We start from the raw sequence: 19,782 nt of genomic DNA, 5'->3' as shown, positions 1-19,782 counted from the left end.
ACCTTTGACCAACAAGGGCTTTTTTGAACTTGGCAGTTGACCTGCCTAGCAGCACCCAGCATGATAGCTAAGAACATGGGCTCAGAGCCCACTTGCTTGAGTTTGAATCCAGTTACTAATTAATTGCCTGAGCTTGGTAAAATGTATGGCCTCTCTGTGCCTCCATTTGCTCACCTGCAAAAAGTGGTTTAAAAAAAAAAGGTGGGCCCTAGCCAGTATGGCTCAGTGGCTGGAGCGTCGACCTGGAGACGGAAGGGTCCTGGGTTCGATTCCCCAGCGCGGATCCTGGTCAGGGCTCATGTAGGAGGCAACCAATTGATGTGTTTCTCTCACATCGATATTTCTGTCTTTTCCTTTCTCTAAAAATCAATGGAAAAATAGCCTCGGGTGAAGATTAAAAAAAAAAAAAGGTGATACTAGTTCACAGAATTATAATAAGGATTAAATGAAATGAAATGTTACATAAAAATTATTTGGGTACATAATCGGTCACCAATAATTCTTAGCCATGATTTCCATGGACTTCCCCAGTCCTCCAGAAACACCAGTATCATGTTTCTCCACAACCTCAGAGAAGTTTGCAGGCAGTATTGCACAATGAAATGAACACAGCTGACCTATATTCACATCACCTCATTGACACCTAACACTAATGTGCCCACATGCAAATTACTTAGCCTGTCTGAGCCTGTTTTTTTTTCATATGCTAAATAGGAATAACAATAAAATTGCACCCACTGTACAATAACATAGTGAAAATTAAATAACATAGGAGATAATCTGGCCTTGGAAAATACAGTGCCTGCCTTCTCTTGAGTACCATTTGCATCTCCCCCTTCCCTTCTCCATCAGAGCCTGTTGCTCTGAACACATTAGTTTCTCTTTACCATGTCCTTAATCATCACTAAAATAAATGCTACATAGCAAGTCAGCGTGACCACCAGCTCTGAGGAGGCCGAGTCTATGAAAAGCATGGTGCTTTCCTTCCATGATGATACATCCTCACAAGGTTGGAGGATGTCTCCTGAATATCCCCAACTTCCTTTAAAAGGCTACAAAGCATTTGTCATCCATGGGTGAGTCATCATGGAGTACTGGAAAGGGCTGGTCAGAAGACAAGTTTTGGGACTTTGTCCTGGCTTTCAACCAACTGTGACTTTGGGGAAGTCACTTGACCTCTGTGAGTTGCAGAAGGCAAATCCGCTTCATGAAGTTGTTGTGGAGAACAAATTTACCTAATGTTCACTGAGAGTACTTGGTCTAATGTATGAAGAGCTTTGCACATCAATGTAAGGCAGGGATGAGTTATCGAAACCTGACTTCCACACTTCTGTGTGTTAGTGGTATATTTGGGGAATGTGCTCTGAAATATAGAAGGGCACTCTCACTTTATATGAGCTGTGACATCTCCTACCTTCTTTTCCAGTTCCAAAGTCAGATCTGGAGATCCAGACCTCTGACCTTGAGAGCAGGAATAGAATGGGGCAAAGGCAAGGAGCCTGGGGCCAGGGTGACTCAGGGCTGTGGAATTCATTAACCAGTGAAATGCTCTCTGCATTTCTCTCCCATGTCAGGTCTCTGGGTTAGCAAAGCATACATGACAGATGGAAGAAAAGGGCATATTTCTTTGTAGACCAAATATTTTTATATGCATACACACTTGCATATATGTGTCTGTCTCCAGATATGAATGCAAGGATCTAAGCAAATCATTCTTTTATTACAGTGGTTCTCAACCTTCCTAATTCATGACCCTTTAATACAGTTCCTCATGTTGTGGTGACCCCCAATTTCATTGATAAATTGAACATAATTAAAGCATAGTGATTAATCACAAAGACAATATGTAATTATATATGTGTTTTCCAATGGTCTTAGGCGACCCCTATGAAAGGGTCGTTCGACACCCAAAAGGGTTGCGACCCACAGGTTGAGAACCGCTGCTCTATTAGGTTGTACAAAACCAGAAACCAGCTTAATGTTTTGAGAAAAAGGTGTTTTAGAAAATATAGCATCTCTTCCAGTTGTTTTTTTCTCCACTAGCTCAAAATTTGGCAAATTAAGCCCCATAAATTATTTGATATGATTAGCAATTTTAATTAAAAAATCTAAGTGAAGGGCAACAGAATTCCTTAGATAAGCCATTAAAATTCTCAAACACTGTAAGGCTCTGAAGTTGTGTTGTTATTGGGTGGGACATGGGGACATGCAGGTTGTATGAGGAGCTTAATGATTCCAGAATTTTAAAAAATAATAAAATAGGTTGGAAAAAATGGCGACCGGCAGGAAGGTAGCGACGGAGAGAGTGTGAGAGCGCAAGGAAGTGATAGAGGAGTGTGTGGACGTGTGTGGTGTGTGTGTGTGGACGTGTGTGGTGTGTGTGTGTATGAGCTAGGGACAGTTAGATTCTGCATGTCTTCTAAGGGGCTGCTAAACCGGGCAGTCTTAGGCGGCGGAGCCCCGCTCCCTGCGCGGACACTCCTGGGTGGCCAGCACCGGCACAGCGACCACACCATCTTGGGAAACAGAGCTGCTTAAGACTAGGATCCTGGCCTCAGCACCACCCAGTCTGATCTCAGACGCAAACCAGGATCCTGCAGCCACTGGGGACAGAGATCTGTGACCACAGCTACAGACCTGCGGACACCAAAAGTTCAGAAATCCCCGCGGCAGATCCGTGAGTAACAGAGCCCATCCCCCTCCCTGCAGGCACATGGGCGGCGCCATAGTAACTGATAGACCCACCCCTTGCCTGGGCCTCAGTGCTGCCACGGGAACTTTAGCCTGGAAGCACGTGAGCACCTTGGAACTGGTCCCACATAGTGCCCGCTTCAGGAGTCCTGGGCTGGGAGCAAATGTGTGAACACCGGGAACTGGTCCCGTGTAGCGCGGGGCCCAGGGACCATGATTCTCTGGGCAGGAGGCAGCACCAAGCACCAGTGACTTGACTGTGTTTCTTATCACCTGTGCCTGAGGTCCCTGACTCCCTGTGCATTCATACTAAGAGCCAGTGACTCCAATTCTTGGTGCAAGAGCACACAGGGACCCTGATTCTCAATGCGAGGTCGAGCGAAGCAACAGAGACTCTGATACTAGATTCTTGGGGAACTCTGACTCCTGGTGAACGCTAGGGGGCAATGATTTTCAACACGCTACAGGGGGATCTCTGTTTCAGCACGGTGCAGGCAAGGTCCCTGATTCTAAGGGCGCGCAGGAGGCCACATTGAGCACTGGCAACACTGACTCTGAGCGAATCTGGTTCCCACCAACCCACAACAACAACACACCTTAGTGTCAGAGCTCTTCAGTGACACTAGGGTGGTGTGAGGCTCCCACTGCACACGGCCCAGGCCCACGCAACTCGACCTTTGAACCATCGGGAGATAATCAGAATGAAGAGACGACACAACACCCAGAGGAAAGACAATGAGGAGTCGCCAAGAAAGGAAATTAATGAAGTTTAAGCATGCAACACGACAGAAAAGAATTCAGAATAATGGTTGTACAATTCATTCACCGGGTGGATGAGAAAATCAACAACCTATGCAAGAATCAGGAAGAAATGAAAAGTGATATAGCTACAATCAAAAACACCATGGAAAGTTTCAACAGCAGACTAGAAGAAGCAGAGGACCGAATTAGTGAATTAGAAGATATGGCAGAGAAACAAGCTCAATCTGAACAGTAACTGGAGGAAAAAATTAAAAAGCAGGAGGAGAGCCTAAGGGAGCTTTGGGACAACATGAAACGAAGTAACATATGCATAATAGGGCTGCAAGAAGGACAAGAAGAGCAGCAAAGATTAGAAAATCTATTTGAAGAAATAATGACAGGAAACTGATATGGGGAAGAAAAAAGTTACACAAGTACAGAGTCCCAAGCAAGATGAACCCCAAAAGACCTACACCAAGACACGTCATAATAACGATGGCAAATGTACAAGACAAAGAGAGAATCTTAAAGGCTGCAAGAGAGAAACAGAGAGTTACCTACAAAGGATCCCCCATCAGATTATTAAATGATTTCTCAACAGAAACACATCAATCTAGAAGGGAATGGAAGGAGGTATACAAAGTGTTGCAAAGCAAAGGACTGAATACAAGAATACTATATCCAGCAAGACTATCAATCAAAATTGAAGGGGAAATCAGGAGCTTACAGACAAAAAAAGGCTAAGGGAGTTTATCACTACCAAGCCAGCACTGCAAGAAATGCTAAAAGGAATGCTGTAAAAAGAAGAAATATAAATGTAAGAAAGAACACAGGCACAAAAATAGAAATGAATCCAAGCACATACCTTTCAATAATAACTTTAAATGTAAATGGACTAAACGCTCCAATCAAAAGACATCGAGTGGCTGAATGGATAAAAAGACATGACCCATATATATGCTGTCTACAAGAGGCCCACCTCAGAAAAAGGGACTCACACAGACTGAAAGTGAAGGGATGGAAAAATATCTTTCAGGCAAATGGAAATGAAAAAAAAAAGCTGGGGTAGCAATACTTATATCTGACAAAACAGACCTCAAAGTGAAGGCCATAACAAGAGATAAGGAAGGCCACTTCATAATACTAAAGGGATCAATACAACAAGAGGATATAACCCTGATAAACGTATATGCACCCAATGCAGGAGCACCCAAATACATAAAAAACCTCCTGGAAAATAACAAGGGAAAGATCAACAACAACACAATCATAGTAGGGGACTTAAACACACCACTGACATCACTGGATAAATCCTCTAGACAAAAAAATCAGCAAAGAAACAGCAATCCTAAATGACTCACTAGATCAGATGGACTTAATTGACATCTTCAGAACATTTCACCCCAAAGCCACGGAATATACGTTCTTCTCAAGTGCACATGGGACATCTTCAAAAATAGACCACATATTGGGTCACAAGCAAAGTCTCCCCAAATACAAGAAGATTGAAATCATACCAAGCATCTTCTCAGATCACAAGGGCATAATATTAGAAATTAACCACAATAAAAACAATCCAAAAAACTCAAACACTTGGAAGCTGAATAGCATGTTACTAAATAATGATTGGGTTACCAGTGAGATCAAAGTAGAAATTAAAAACACCCTGGAAACTAATGACAGTAACAGTACAACAACCCAAAATCTATGGGACACAATGAAAGCAGTCCTGAGAGGGAAGTTTATAGCACTACAGGCCTACCTCAAAAAACAAGAAAAAATGGTAGTAAATCATTTAACTCTACAACTCAAAGAATTAGAAAGAGAACAACAAAAAAAAGCCCAGAGTGAGCAGAAGAAAGGAGATAATAAAGATCAGAGCAGAAATAAATGACATAGAGACCAAAAAAAACAATACAAAAGATCAATGAAAGCAAGAGCTGGTTCTTTGAAAGGATAAACAAGATTGATGAGCCTCTAGCCAGGCTCACCAAGAAGCAAAGAGAGAGGACCCAAATAAACAAAATCAGAAATGAAAGAGGCGAAATAACAACAGACCCCTCAGAAATTCAAAGAATTGTTAAAAAATACTATGAACAACTCTACTCTAACAAACTAGACAACCAGGAGGAAATGGACATATTCCTAGAAAAATACAATCTTCCAAAACTCAATCCAGAGGATTCTAAAAATCTCAACAGGCCAATAACATTGGAAGAAATTGAAGCAGTCATCAAAAAAGCTCCCAGCTAACAAAAGCCCGGGGCCAGACGGCTTCACAGGGGAGTTTTACCAAGCATTCAAGGAAGAACTAAAACCTATCCTCCTCAGACTATTCCAAAAAATTCAAGAAGAAGGAACACGTCCCAGCTCATTCTATGAAGCCAGCATCACCCTAATAACAAAACCAGATAGAGACAAAACAATGAAAGAGAATTATAGGCCAATATCCCTCATGAACATAGACGCCAAAATACTCAACAAAATTCTAGCAAATCGGATGCAGCAGTACATCAGAAAGATCATACACCATGACCAAGTAGGATTCATCCCAGGGATGCAAGGATGGTACAATATCCGCAAATCAATAAACATGATTTATCACATAAACAAACTGAGAGATAAAAACCACATGGTCATATCAATTGATGCAGAAAAAGCTTTTGACAAAATTCAACACCCTTTCTTGATAAAAACTCTCAGCAAGGTAGGAATAGAAGGATCATACCTCAATATAATAAAAGCCATATATGACAAACTCACAGCCAACATCATAATCAATGGGCAAAACCTAAAACCATTTCCCCTGAGAATAGGAACAAGACAGGGATGCCCCCTCTCACCACTCCTATTCAACATAGTACTGGAAGTACTAGCCATTGCGATCAGACAAGAAGAAATAAAAGGCATCCAGATTGGAAACGAAGAAGTAAAACTGTCCTTATTTGCAGATGACATGATTCTGTACATTCAGAACCCTAAAAACTCCATCAAAAAATTATTAGAGTTAATAAATGAATTCGGCAATGTAGCAGGATACAAAATTAATGCCAAGAAATCTAAGGCATTTCATTACACCAATAGTGAACTTACAGAAAGGGAGACTAAAAAAGCAATCCCATTTACCATCGCATCAAAAAAATGAAGATACCTAGGAATAAACTTAACTAAGGAGGTAAAAGACTTATATGCGAAAAACTATAGGACACTGAAAAAAGAGATAGAGGAAGACATAAACAGATGGAAGAACATACCGTGTTCATGGATTGGTAGAATCAACATCATCAAAATGTCCATACTACCCCAAACAATCTATAGATTCAATGCAATCACCATTAAATTACCAACGGCATATTTCACAGATCTAGAACGAACGTTCCAAAAATTCATCTGGAATAAAAACAGACCTCAAATAGCTGCAGCAATCCTGAGAAAGAAGAACAAAGTAGGTGGATTCTCAATACCAGATATCTAACTGTATTACAAAGCCACTGTTCTTAAAACAGCTTGGTATTGGCACAAGAACAGACATATAGATCAATGGAATAGAATAGGGAACCCAGAAACTGACCCAAAGCACTATGCCCAATTAATATTCGACAAAGGAGGCAAGAACATACAATGGAGTCAAGACAGTCTCTTCAATAAATGGTGTTGGGAAAATTGGACAGATACATGCAAAAAGACGAAACTAGACCACCGACTCACACCATACACAAAAATAAACTCAAAATGGATAAAAGACTTAAACATAAGACGGGAAACCATAAAAATACGAGAGAAATCCATAGGCATTGAAATAGCAAACATATGTCGAAGGAATTTCTTCTCTGATAATGCTCCTAGGGCAATGGAAACTAAAGAGAAAATAAACAAATGGAACTACATTAGAATAAAAAGCTTTTGCACAGCAAAGGAAACCATCAACAAAACAACAAGACCCACTGCATGGGAGAACATATTTGCCAATGATATCACCGATAAGGGTTTAATCTCCAACATTTACAAGGAACTCATGAAACTTAATAATAGGAAGATAAACAATCCAATCAACAAATGGGCAATGGACCTAGATAGACACTTTTTGAAAGAGGACATACAGAAAGCCAAGAGACATGAAAACATGCTCAAAGTCACTAATTATACGAGAGATGCAAATCAAAACGACTATGCGGTATCACCTCACACCTGTCAGAATGGCTATCAACAACAAATCAACAAACAACAAGTGTTGGAGAGGATGTGGAGAAAAAGGAACCCTTCTGCACTGCTGGTGGGAATGCAGACTGGTGCAGCCACTGTGGAGAACAGTATGGAGCTTCCTCAAAAAACTAAAAATGGAACTCCCATTTGACCCAGTGATCCCACTTCTAGGAATATATCCCAAGAAGCCAGAAACACCAATCAGAAAGGACATATACACCCCTATGTTCATAGCAGTACGATTCACCATAGCTAAGATTTGGAAACAGCCTAAGTGCCCATCAACAGATGAGTGGATTAAAAAACTGTGGTACATCTACACAATGGAATACTACGCTGTGGTAAAAAAGAAGGAACTCTTGCCTTTTGCAACAGCTTGGATGGAACTGGAGAGCATTATGGTAAGTGAAATAAGCCAGTCAGAGAAAGATAAATACCACATGATCTCACTCATTTGTGGACTATAGAGAACAACCTAGACTGATGAACAGAGACAGATCCAAAGACAGAGAAACAGCAATCAGACTATTAATCCCCAGAGGGAACGTAGGGGAGGGTGGGGGTAAGGGGAAGAGATCAACCAAAGGACTTGTATGTGTGCATATAAGCCAAACCAATGGACATGGACAACAGGGGGATGAGAGCATGAGTGGTGGTGGTGGTGGGGGGGGATGGGGGTTAATGGGGAGGAATGAGGACACATTTGTAATTCCTTAACTAATGAAGAATTTAAAGATAAAAAATGATAAAATAATTTAAAAGATGGTGAAAAAAACCCTAAAGCAAATGAAGCCTGTATTACATGCTCATGTATAGAGCTACCTAATCTTTTGTCTACGTTGCACATTTATTAAATGGGTGCCAGGATTATTCTAGAATAGGAAAGGACCTCGAACGGGACATTCCAAATACCTTGTGCTTGGATTTTTCTCACACAGCTGTAGCTATACAACTCCATTAAACCAGCTGCTAATAATTTTCAAATGGCCCATCCATTCTACCAATGACCTTGGGCCACCACCAATTTCACACCTCATCTTCATGTCTTAATCAACCGCCTCAAATGGAATCCCTTCCTCTTTCCAAAGAGAAATGTTTTGAAGAAAGATTGTTAATCATGTAACTTCTTTGTCATTAGGGAATTTGTCTAATGTGGAATTTAACCTACAAACCTCAATCCTTCTGAGATTCTCTTCTCTGAAGCAAGGTAAAAAGCTAATTTTTTTCCTTGTTGAACAGAACAGAATGCATGGATGGGTCTCTCAGGGCCCTGGAAAATTCTCTTGAATGTGCTTGATCAACAATGGGAACTCATCCAGAGCAAAATATGCCAGGAAAATATATCCTAAGCTACTTAAGATAAATCTCAGAGAACGTCACTTTCTGTATAATCGAGGGTGTGGAGAGGAAAAGAACTTATAAAAGTGATTTCATTTTCAGATGTGAGTTATTAATGGGACTGAAGATGATTCGGAGAGAAATCAGAACCAGGAAAACAGGAGTGCCAGGACTAAAAGGAATGTCCTTTTCTTAGGCTTGGAACTGAAAATATTTTTCTCTCTCGTGACCATCTTAACTTCAAAAGCAGAAGCCAGGAATGTCAATCCTTATGGAGCTGAGCTGGCTGCTTACGATGTTTCCATTCTTTCCACCGAGAAGGGGGAAGGCAGCCCATTGTGCGTCTCCACCAACAGAGATGAGAAAAAAAATCTCTTGTTTTTAAACTTTTGGAGGACACAGATAACTCAGGAAGAATGAAAACAGAGATGAAAATAAAGACTATTTTAGAATTACATGTTAGATTTTAAAAATCAAAAAAGTTGGACATTCAAGAAATGTCAGAACTTCCAGTAACAAAGAGATAGGCTTCATCTGTGTGCTAAGGAAATGATGTGTCGTTGTTTTTTTTTTACCTCTTTTTGTTATTTCTTCAGTACTTTTGTTCCAGGAAGACCTTTTCTTCATTACTGTAAAAATACCAAACCGGCTCCCATTTCCTAGAAATTGATCATCTCCTTTTCCAGCCACTATAGTCTCTGTTCTACCTTTGACTTTTTACTAATTCTCATCAAATTAGCTCAAAACCTTGATTTCCTGTACTAGCCATATTCTTTGTTAAAAAAAAAAAAAAAGGCTTGCCTTATTCTTTACTCAACCAGAAGGTACAGAGGAAACCATCAGATATGAAGAATGCCATTTATAGTCTCCATGAATAAAGGTGAGAAAGTGGCTTGGGGCAGCATCTCTTTGTTCACGATTGCTGGCAAGCTTCCAAGCAAAAATATTCAGTAATCTCATGATAATTGGATAACACTCCATTATGCACGGCCGATGATGCAATATTGTTTCATGTCGCAGCATGATGCAAGTGACATGAGCTCTGGAGTAGAGGACATAGATAGGGAATGACCTGGAATTCCATAGCAAAGCATATATCTCTGACCTAGATATATTTGGCTAACCTGAGAGATTCACCCATACTGTTGAGTGGAGACAAGTCTCGAATATTTCTCGTCACAAATGATATTTAGCCTAACTGCATAATGCACCACGCAGTGTTCTTTACATATGCCTGAAAGTGGACTCTAGAAATGGGGGAAAGGATTTCCCTAAAGATGTTTGGGAAACATCCAAAACCAAGAGACGAGACAAGAAGAGGAGGAATTTTAGGTGTTGCTGAGTCGCTAACTGGAATTTCTGAAGAACATACATGCAAATGATGGTGGAACATAGGCTGGCAACAGATTTGTAGAGTAAGGACATCCATAGCCTAGTCAAAGTCAGAAAAGCCTCACAGCATATAGTTGTTATTGCCTAAGGAGCTAAATGGATCACCAGATTCTGTAAGCTTGCAGCAGAATGATATCCAATGGCTCAAAGGTCAACTAGTGCAGAAAAAGAACTAATCTAAGAATCCTGTAGGCATTTTGGAAGGATGGCAGGTGAGTGTGGGATCTAGTCTAGAACATAGAGCACTCAAAGATACAATCATCACCGTTAGTTGGTTTGGAGATACATATATATCAGTGCTACTTACAGCTTCTAAGGGAGTGATCCTGCATCCTGAGCACCTGCGTACCCCAAAATGTCTGAAAGAATGGATGACAAGGAAGACATCCAAATAGCTTTATTTGGGGGCATTGGTCTTCAGTAATTAGAGCGTACAGAAGCTAAAGAACATGAATTACAGTGCATCCTTTGAAGTGTGACAATGTGTTATACCTGCTAACTACTGGAGAAGTGAACAATAGATTATGAGCTTCTAGAAGGCCAGTGTGGCTCAATAATTAGAGCATTGGCCCCTACACCAAAGGGTCACAGGTTAGATTCCCAGTCAAGGGAGGTACCTAGGTTGCCAGGTCCCATCCCAGGCCCCAGTCAGTCATCAATGTTTCTCTTTCCCTCCCCTTCTCTCTTTTTCTCTCTCCCTCCCCCCTCCCCTCCCTTTCCCACTCTCTCTGAAAGTCAATGGAAAAAATATCCTTGGGTAAGATTAAAAAAGTAAACAAATAAATAAAAGAAAAGAAATAATTTAAAAATTAAAATATAAGGCAGGGTCTGAGTCTCTCATTTCTGAAATCTCCAACAGTTAGCACAAAGCCTACCAAGTAGTCAAATGCTCAATAAATGTTTGAATGAATGATCAAAGGAAAGAACAAGAGTGAAAGATAAGTAAGGGTGGTGTTCAGCATTCAAAAATTGGGGAACGGGCAGTCTTTTTTCAACTTACGAAGGAAAGTCTAGGCAGGGAAGGGCTGTGCCATACCAATGGCAAAAGCAAATCAAAGAGAAGGGCAGGGGACGCACAGTCAGACAAAGAGAGTTCGCCGGCCCTGTTCCCTTTTAACCACACTCCCCCCTACAAATACCACGGCCCATCGCTGGCATGACTTTCAAATCCAAAAGGCAACAGCAGCGACAGCAACCACCTGAGCTCATTAAGGATCACAACAGGGGAGGAAAGAGACAGGAAAGTTTTACAAGATAAATGGAGAGGCAGCAATTTCTGAGGCCTCCCTTTAAAAAGGGGTGGGGAGGAAGGGTGTGTTCACAGGGAGTGGAAGTACTAACTTCCACCTAGGTGCCCCATTAGGCCAATATTTTGCAAAACCAGGTGTGTGCAATTTGCTTATTAAAGTTGTCACCCTGGGGCAACTGACAAGACTCATCAGTCCTGGAAGACATGTGCTATGACCCCAAGGCAAGTTAAAGCATATCCGGAATATTTTAAGCGAGAAAGAGAATCTTTTTGTTAAAGTGAAAGAGGATCATTTTGCTGAAACGACCGGGAGAAAAAGGCATTGAGGGTGGTTTGTTCCCAGTTTTATGCAGAAATTACGCCATTACATTCCAAAACAAAGGCTCAAGGTTAGATTGAGTTTCCAAGAACAAGGGAAATTGATTCCATTCTGTAAGTGAGGGCACTTCAAAAGGAAATGGTCTGGCAGGGGGCAAAAGCTCCAAGGTGAGCCGCCTCGCCTCCGCCCTAAGAGGTCCCTGAGTCAACACTGAGTCAACACTCGTGAGCACCAAGATCTCTTAGAGATCCAGACAACTTTCCCTCCTCATCGGCTAATATGGTGGAGACAGGAATGGATGTGGAGTGGCCCATGGGAACAGATGGCAATGGCACAGCTTCAGAGCTGTCTGCTGCTGACAGATGCTAAAAAACAGGAGGGCTTCCATTCTGTTTTTCCAAGACCAGCCAAGAGGGGCAAATGAATGCACCTATGTGGGAAGTGACATGGGCCTTTTCTATGTTGGTATCGATGGCATTCATCTCAAATTAGATGTTAACAGGTTGCTCTCCCTCTACCTGCCAAACACTGACCCTATAGGGCAAAGGATGATCATACATACTTTGTTTATCCGTAGGATAACCATGGCAGAGCTTTAGTGGTAGGCGGCCCATATCCTGTGATAAAGTCTCATTTACATGACAACTCTCATGTGCCTCGCACTGTGCTGGAGTCTAGCAGCTGGACCATCACAAATCCACAGTCCTGTTCAGACTGCCAGGCTCCTTTACACCCCACATGAGACCTCACAACAGCTTCTCTTTGGAACCAGAAAGGGTTCCAGAATTATACTTAAAACCTTGGGAGGATCATATTACAGGAAAGTTTATAACCAAAGTTTTTCCTTCTAAATGTACTACATCAACTACTACAGAATACTCCAAAAGTCCTCTTTAATCAGTTTCATCAAACTGTACGGGATCTATCGATCCTAACAGGTTACAAGGCAATCATGCCCCCTGTTCATTTTTCTCATGAAAATAAAAAATAAATAAATAAAAGGCACAGGGGGGGAAAGGTTCACTGTGTGTTTGGCTTTGTTCCTCAAGATCTAGAGGGTTTTTGTGCTACTTAACAATATAGTTAAGTTGGGCAAGTCCTTTAAATGTTCTTGGATTCCATTTCTCTGGCCATAAAGTGAGATTAAATAACTAACCTCCCAGGTTTCTTGTAGTTTCAAAGTCACATGTGTTGTAACAGGTAGGAAACCTTTAATGAAATATCTTGAAGCCGTGATGATCAGGGTGCCGGGTGAGCACCCTGGGTGAGCCTGGGCAAGGTTAGAACCTTTCTGAACCAGGTACAAAGGGAATGGATTTAGTAGATAGATGGTCTGTGAGGTCCCAAAAAGCATACAGGCATTGAAAGGCAAACTTTGGACAACATGTAGAACAAGTAAAAAGGTGACGACGGTAAAACAGGAAGCTGAGTGACCCCTCACCAGTGTCAAGGTTAGACTATACAAACAACGCAGAGAGCTCTTCAGGCCGGTTGATAAAACTCATGGTGAAAACCCTATCATTGGTTCAAAGGGCTGCTTAACAACCTAGTTACCTTGGGTAAGTCACTTGGATAATTGTTCTGAGAGTTTCCTCCTGACTAAATATCCTCTTCTTTGGTTTAAAACATTTGGAAATAGGAAGTCTTCATGGACACCAGTTGAGAAAGTGTCTGGTGGGGAGGGAGGCTGTGATTTTAAAACACATAATTGTAAGGGACGGCAACTATGGGGAAGGGCCACCGCCAATCATTCACCCCCTCCCGCCCTCTGCAGCCGTCTCTGCCTGATCTCCACGCTTCTTTCCAACAAGCCTAGACAGGGCAGAGAATCCTCAAAGCCGAGCTCCAGGCAGTCTCCACCAATCAATCAAAATTGGCACAAGAAATAAAGCCTATTTGCCAACACTGTTGTAGCGGAATAGGCAGAGATGGCCAAGGCAGGAACTGGAATTCCATTCCAGGCCTCCCTAACTTCTCACACTGTGGACTTCGGACATACCACGTTAGCCTCTCCAGAGCTGCAAAATGCAGGGGTTGGGCAGGATGATTTTATAGGTCCGTTCCAGCCTGGGATTTCATTTCTTTGAATATCGTTAGCGACTCGATATTCCCTCCTTTCTGGACCCCATCTCCTTGAGTTCTTTGTAGTTGACACCGCAGTGTACGGACGCATCAAGATTTAGAATGTGCTCACAGGCTACGTGTGGATCCTCAAGGCAAGCACTCCGGCATTTTATTTATAAAACCAGGATCCAGCCTTATTGCCAACATGCAGTGGCTTGAATTCTGAGAGCTGGATACCCTTGAGTCATTATCAACTTTCAAAATAGGCAGCACATTCACTCAGCTGGACAGAAAGACATTTCCAGCTTTCAAGTCATTTTGGATTTACATAAACATACTGGAGTCAAGAAAGCTTAAAGAGTGGTCTGGTGAGGTAACAATCGCAACCCCCTTCTTACCACCCCACCCCCATCTTCCTCTTGTGCTAAGTCAGTAATGGTCAATGACTCATCATGCAGCTCCCTCCTCTCATGCTAAGGCCGCACACCAGCTTCTTGGGGATGAGTTACCTCTTGGTTATGATTTAGTAAATCAGAAACTATTCGAGTCTGTTACTTGGTTTAAAACAGGCATCACACATCTGTTAAGCTACCTTGAGCATACTTTACCTTTTCCTGGGGAAAACAAAAGCCTCCATCTATCCAGATGAGAAAACAGCCCAAGAGCAAGTCATCATGAGAACTCATGACTCTCTCTGGTATCCTCCCCTTCTCTTCAAGTGGTTTATGCACGAGTAGGGGTAAGGGGTGGAGGTAGGAACTGGAAACGCTTATGAAAGCAGATGGGTCCCACACACCAAGCAGTCCTCAACATCAGTCCCATGTGCTGGATGGCCAGTTCAAGTTGTCCTTGTTCTAAAGTTCTGATGGTACATGAGCTCTGTGCTCTATGCCTAAAGGGCAGCCGGGGCAGGACAGGATCGTTTGCCACAGTGATCTGAGTCACTTCTCAGCAACATCTCGGGGTTAACAAGATCACATGTTCAGCTGCTACTTAAAGCCTTGGAGGCACTTCAACCTCTTAACTTGGGTAAGCATTAGAAGCCTAGTAGGTAGTGTCCAACTCCTCAAAATAACTTGAAGAGACTACCTTCCATTCCTGGAGCTTCTGAGCATGCCAAGGACATAGCCATGAGTTCTCAGGCCATGACCACTATTTGGTTACTCACAAATTACTGTCAAGAAGAGAAATTTCCTCAACTTTCTTTTTTCTAGTCAATTGTTTCCTCTCCTCTACTTCTAAAACGACATTCTTCTCATTCCCTGAGACTTAAAGTTCGAAGGAAGCCTAGAGAAAGAGCATCAAATACCCTTAGCAATGTCTGTTCTGCAGCCACTCTCTTTAATGCATGCAGGATATTTTGGGGGTGCTAGTGATGATAGTTGTTTTGGGGACAGACAATCCACAAAGAGAAGAAATAACATCCCTGCTTTTTCTTAGGAAGCCAAAGTCTTTGTCTGATCTGTCCAATTTTGAAACAGGGTCATTTTGCTTTTTGTTGTGACGAGTGCAGAAAGCAGCCTTAAAAAGGTTCTATTGACCACACACATTGCTCTGAAGCAGCATCTTCTTTCCAAGTTACTTCTATCTCTTGAGGGAATGTTTACTTAGCTGGTTCAGCCATTCACTCGTCCATTAACTGCACCCTGAAGATCGACTATTTATCAGGAACACTAGTAGAACCCAGGTCAGGGTGCTTCTGTGGTCAAGGTCATTCTGACTCACAAATGGGTCAGCTTAGCTGTGGCCCCAATATCAGAGACAATAGCTTCAAACCAGGTCAGGCAGGCAGCCATTTGGAGAAAGTCCTCGGTCAACAAGTACATCTCTTTATTGTTCATAGGACAACAAAACAAAACAAAACACACCCGGAAGCTAATTGGATGGATCAGTAGCAAGTCCTTTGTAAAAAGAAATCAACATAATATAACATCCCTTTGTTTCTGCCAAAGGTATTAATATGAAAACCTGCATCCAATTTAATTGACGAATGACAGATATTGTGCTAACATTGTCTCTGTGCTGGAAGGGGGCGCGGCAGGGCAGTGGGGGATGATGGTAGAGTATAGTAAGTAGCCTGCCACTAAGATGACATTTCCCAAACCTAAATCATTTGGTATACAGTACCCTTAAGGTGCCCTGGAGGTACTGAATTCCTTGGGAAGAAAAAACGAAAGCCTGCTCCATAGCTCAAATTATTAGCAGTTACAAATATCTAGTTCTGACAGCATCTCTTTTCCCGTTCCTACTTCCTGCATGTGAGACATCAGAGCACAGTGGCTGCTTCTTCCTCTCTTGCCTAATGATACTGAATTCACAAGAACTGTGGTTCCTAAATTTGGCTTCTAGGATCCCACCCTAGACCTACTGAATCCCTCTCCTGTGGTAGAACCTAAGTATCTATTTTTAATAACCTCCTTTTTGGTTCCAAGTTCTCAGAATGATTCTGAAGATCAGCCCGGTTTAGGAATCACTGCCCCATGCCACAATTATGGTGAATTAAAAAAAAAAAAAGTTTTTTAAAGGACTGTCCAGCCCATCCCACCCACCCCCGATATGTGGTTGCTTCAACATTTTCATTATAAGCAATGGAGAGAACAGAACAGCTTCCCCCACTACACCCAAATACCCAGCAATTAGCAGACTAGACCCACAGATTCTTCACATTCTGAAGCTGTTAAAACAAACACTGTGTGTCTGATGCAAAGTTTGCTCAGCAGCTCCCATGATTGTGTGGGCTCCCCTATCCATCTAAATGAGCAAGCCAAGGCTGCTGGTTCCAGGTAAAACGACAATTAAGGAGCCTCAGTCTTCCACTCTGGACTCCATCCAACCTCAGACCAAGATTGACTAATCCCTTGTTGGCGATACAAAATTAATAATACAAACAAAATCACCTGCCATTAGTCAAATCTAATCTAATCATTCCTTGCAGTAATAATTTTACTCAGGATAGTTCAACTTCAAACTTGGCCTGGCATGCACAAGAAATGAACTAACGATGCTGGCCCTATGTGCAAGGTACTGTGGGGGAAATGCAACTCTGTAGACTGGACTGGGATGAAATGTGAGGATTAAAATCAGAATTAGTAAACAGGACCATGAAGAGAAAAGTCTTTTCATTTTCCATCCACGTACTATTCCGTCTTCACGGGGCCTGCATTAATATGGTCTCGGCTTCAGAAAGGCTTTGACTTTCCTGCTATTATCCTAGTCTTGCTTTAACACATACTTTATATTAGAATGCGTTCCAGGAAGCATATGGCAATAGAACTAGGTCAACCATTAACCAAATAACAGGAAACTGCTCTGCAGCGCACACCCTTCAAAAGCTTGCTTATTGAGCTGGCTCTTCAGAATATGTCCTTCAGTGAGGTTGAAACTAGCAGGTCCCATGGGTTGTTTTTTTTTTAATGCTGCAAGGTCATCTCATACCTAGAAGGCTTCTGCACATACTAGACTTTCGATGGTCTAAATCATTCCATTGAAACATTCGTTCAAGAACTAAAGCCAAAGGTGAAGAGCATGTTTTCTGAATCTGCCTGAGCATCTTCAAAGAATGAGCCTGGTTCCATTGCTTCATTCTTTCAATTCTGTTAAATTGATAGGAAACACTATATTCTCATCTTTTCTTTCTCCCCCCCCCCCCATATTCCTTGTTTCCATGCCACCAATTTACCCCATGAAATACATGCCACAGTCCTTTTAGGCTTAATAGGTCAAATAAAGTCTTGGAAAAAAAGACCTGTCTTCCTTTTTTCACATAAAACTACAAATGAGTTTCCTCCAGAACCATCGGCCTTGAATTGCTGAGTATTCCTCAGTTTGAATTTTTCCTCTCCAAAGTTTCACACTCAAGTTCTACAAAATCTAACTTTACAATGCCCTGAAGAGTCCTTCATTCAGGGCCATGCTAGAAAACTACCAACAATCACACTCACCTTGGCTTCTTTAACTCGGATTACATATCCGTCATTCTTACTTGCAAAATATATTTCAAATGGAACTTAGAGTTGGGCAGTTTCCCTTGATGAAGAACTTACATTAACTCTCATTTTTAAATTAAAATGTCAGTGCCAAATCTCCACTTACGGCAGCTGAATGCTGAATGTCTAGTGATAGTTGGAGTAGCAATTATTGTTTAGAAGACACTAAAAGATAATGTTCAGTTTCAGAAATCCAGGTGTATTAAAGGAAGATATTTAAGAGCAACATGACCTTTCAAAAAGTGCTGGATCTGGTTACAGACTGAACACACCGACTATGTACAGATGCCTGGGCACTGTGCAAGGCACTGACAATACAGGCGAACGAGAGAAACCCGTGGCCGGGCTTTCTGTAAGCTTCGAGTCCAGTCCCACTCAGTAATTAATTATGAGACAAACCAGTGGGTTGGCTTTCCAAGTTGATGTGGCTAAATTTTAACTAAGATCTTTTTCCCTGAAAATAGTCAACAAGGCTTCATGGAGCACCAACATATGGCACACTGCACCAGGGGTCAAATGAAAGAGGCTGGTAAGAGTCATTCGTATTGTGCAGCCTTTGGGATTCTGGACACCCAAATACTCCCATCCATGCTCTTCTTGGGAACTGTCAGGCTTTTCTTTTAAAGAAGTTGGTTGTATAACCATAGTCAAAACAAAACAAAAACCCAGAACGTCATCTAAGGAATTTAATAAATAATCTATTACAGAATGTTCAAGATAGTACCAACAGAGGTTAAGGTACTTTTCTTCCCCTTCACAAGAGTTGGAGTCATGTTTCATAGAGGAGCTCACTGGCTTTTAAAAGTCACCATACAATACATAGGATCTTGCCCAGCCTCTAAGGACAAGAAGCTAAGTATTTGTCAATCCCACCACTACAAGCTTCAAGGAGCCCCTCACAGGGATTTTATTTGGACTCCCCTGTATTCTGACTTGTAATCAGATCGCCACTGTTCAATAGTGTCCTGTCTATAGTAAGTGTTCCTAAGGATGGGAGGAAAGGGAATTAGTATTTTTATGTGCCCACTATATAGCAGGTTCTGCACCAGGGATTTACATTCACACTCTCATTTATTCCCCACAAGAAGCTTACAGAGTAGACTTTTTTGTGTGTTTTTTCCAAATAAGGAAAGTGAGGATCAGAGATTAAGTTATTCACTCCAAGTCACACAGCAACTCTCAGGCTACATACCATGGCTCTCACTGCCAAGGTCTTCATGGGCCTCCCAACACCGAGAGCAAAGGGTTCCTTTCTAGGTGGTCTCTATGCCAGTCAAGTGTTCCCGCGAGGATGAGAGCGCGCTGCTCCCCACACAATCGCCAGGCCCCTTGAGAGCAGGTCCTGCGTTGCTCTGAGTGCCCAAACACTGATGGTGGAACAAGGTCAGGCCAGTTCCTAAGATACAAAGCAAGATGAACTCAGTGGGTCCTCCTGCCAGTTGCCCTTGTCCTTACTCATCTGCAGGAGCATGCCAAGGCCTGCCTGGAATGACGCAGGCAAGGGTCACCATGGGTGATCCTATACCCCTCCAGACTGTTTCGAAATAAAAGCGCGGTGCTGAGACAGGCTGGCTCCTTGAAAACCCACCACCATTGTTTTGTAGGAATCGAGCTTCTTAAAGAAAACATTTGCGTCTGTCAATTTCTGCCTTAAACCCAAGAGATACAAAGTAAAGAGGGGCCTAAAAGTAAAAGGTCTAGGAATCTGTGGACCCACTCCATCTGGAAGTCAAAGTCCTTATATTTCTGGCTGGCCCTTCATTTTCAATTCACAAAGGAGAGAAAATTTTCCCTTTTAC

General features: G+C 42.0%; 1 protein-coding gene across 14 annotated transcripts in view; it reads right to left on the bottom strand.

Annotated features, from left to right (window-relative positions):
- ZNF462 (zinc finger protein 462) overlaps positions 1 to 19,782 on the bottom strand; it is a 144,985-nt gene that overhangs the window by 104,708 nt on the left and 20,495 nt on the right. Inside the window, exon 2 of one of the 14 annotated variants that reach the window (XM_059657565.1) lies at positions 19,176 to 19,379. The exons of the other annotated variants lie outside the window; for them this stretch is intronic. The gene's annotated coding sequence lies outside the window, so the exon portion shown is untranslated. The remainder of the gene's footprint in view (positions 1 to 19,175; positions 19,380 to 19,782) is intronic. 14 annotated transcript variants of the gene reach the window in all.

This window comes from Myotis daubentonii, chromosome 11 (genome assembly GCF_963259705.1).
Source record: "Myotis daubentonii chromosome 11, mMyoDau2.1, whole genome shotgun sequence".
Classification (NCBI taxonomy): domain Eukaryota; kingdom Metazoa; phylum Chordata; class Mammalia; order Chiroptera; family Vespertilionidae; genus Myotis; species Myotis daubentonii.
This window is presented reverse-complemented; position numbering and strand designations above follow the sequence as displayed.